We start from the raw sequence: 1,799 nt of genomic DNA, 5'->3' as shown, positions 1-1,799 counted from the left end.
GAGATCCAACTAGTCCATTCTAAAGGAGATCAGCCCTGGGTGTTCTTTGGAAGGAATGATGCTAAAGCTGAAACTCCAGTACTTTGGCCACCTCATGCGAAGAGTTGACTCATTGGAAAAGACTCTGATGCTGGGAGGGATTGGGGGCAGGAGGAGAAGGGGATGACAGAGGATGAGATGGCTGGATGGCATCACTGACTCGATGGACGTGAGTCTGGGTGAACTCCGGGAGTTGGTGATGGACAGGGAGGCCTGGCGTGCTGCGATTCATGGGGTCACAAAGAGTCGGACACGACTGAGTGACTGAACTGAACTGAAGAAAGGACTCTCTGCTTCCTAAATACACAAGTAGTATGTGTAATGTGTGCATGGGAAGTCACTTGAGTCACGTCCAACTCTGTGCGACCCTGTGAACTCTAGCCCTCCAGGCTTCTCTGTCCATGGGATTCTCCAGGCAAGAATACTGGAGTGGGTTGCCATGGCCTCCTCCAGGGGATCTTTCCAACCCAGGGACTGAACCCAAGTCTCTTACGTCTCCTGCACTGGCAGGCAGGTTCATTACCACTAAGGCCACCTGGGAGCCCTAGTGGTAAAGGGCCTATATTTGTAATACATGAGGCCAAAATAATAAATACTAACATATTTCTAGGGCATTTACTACGTAGAATTTACCCTATGCCGAGTGATTTATAGATTTTTTAAATTTCACTGCCAGCACTTTTGGGAAATACTTGGTACTATCTCCATTATAACAATGCAGAAACAGGCTTAGAAGTTACGTTTCCAATCATAGTTCTCTCCCAGCTATGTAAGGAAATAATCAGCATATTAAATAGATCTTTAAATATCATTTATACCATCATAACATGAAGAAAAATGATTAAAAACAGCACTTATGGAAGGAGCTGTTTGAGTGGAAATCCTATTGATTTTGTTCTCGTCCCTTGATCTTGAACTAGAACTCACACAAAGAAAAGCACGCTGGAACTTCCCTGGGGGTCCAGTGGTTACGACTCTGCACTTCCACTGCAGTAGGCAAGGGCCTTTTACATCACGTCCAGGAAGTGCTTATCCTCTTCCTCCTCGTTAAGAGTTCATATAAGATCTCATTCATTCCAGTCCCGTTTATGATCATGGAATGGGAGGCCATCCCTCTGGTAAGAAAGGAAGATGGTTTGAGTGACTGTAGCCACCAACCCACCACCCTCGCTGGAGGGAAAGAACATGTGCTTGGCATCAAGAAGGTTTGGTTCCAACTTCGGCCCCAACACCACATAACCCTGAGTAAGCCCTTCATCCTTCTTAAGCTTCATTTTCCCTGTATTAATATGGACAAAAGGAAGCCATATCCATGTGCGGGACATGGTGCGGACTGCATACATATTTTCTATATAAATAGATAATTCTCTGAGTCATTGACCCATGTGATTCCACCCTGGAGGAGCCACGCATTCAAAAAAGCTTAGCTCACATGCCCCCTGCAAACACCCACACCACAGGATTAAAAAGAGACATACTTCACCCGCACGCCTCTGGAAGAACATCAAAGGAGACCCAGTTCCTATCCACAGCCCCAACCGCAGCCTGTTTTCCTTCCTTCCCTTCTGTCCAGCGTTTCTGATTTAAGACCCGCAAAACGGGTCCCTACTCGTCCTCAGCCTGGGCGGACACATCCTCCGTGTTCCGGATCCCCGTCTCGGTGTCGCACGTGGAATGGAGCTAGTCTCTAGGCCAGCCCTCCCTCTCTGCCTCCCTCCCGAGTCCCGTCCGGTCACCTGAAGACCACAATTCGTGGAGGT

General features: G+C 47.9%; 1 protein-coding gene across 1 annotated transcript in view; it reads left to right on the top strand.

Moving 5' to 3' along the window:
- The window catches only part of PRSS55 (protease, serine, 55), an 18,270-nt gene that overhangs the window by 15,862 nt on the left and 609 nt on the right, over window positions 1-1,799 (top strand). The gene's annotated exons all lie outside the window — the stretch shown is intronic.

The sequence above is a fragment of the Bison bison genome, unplaced genomic scaffold (genome assembly GCF_000754665.1).
Source record: "Bison bison bison isolate TAMUID 2011002044 unplaced genomic scaffold, Bison_UMD1.0 scf7180017864143, whole genome shotgun sequence".
NCBI lineage: Eukaryota > Metazoa > Chordata > Mammalia > Artiodactyla > Bovidae > Bison > Bison bison.
The sequence above is the reverse complement of the archived record's forward strand: the minus strand, read 5'-3'. Positions and strand labels throughout refer to the sequence as shown.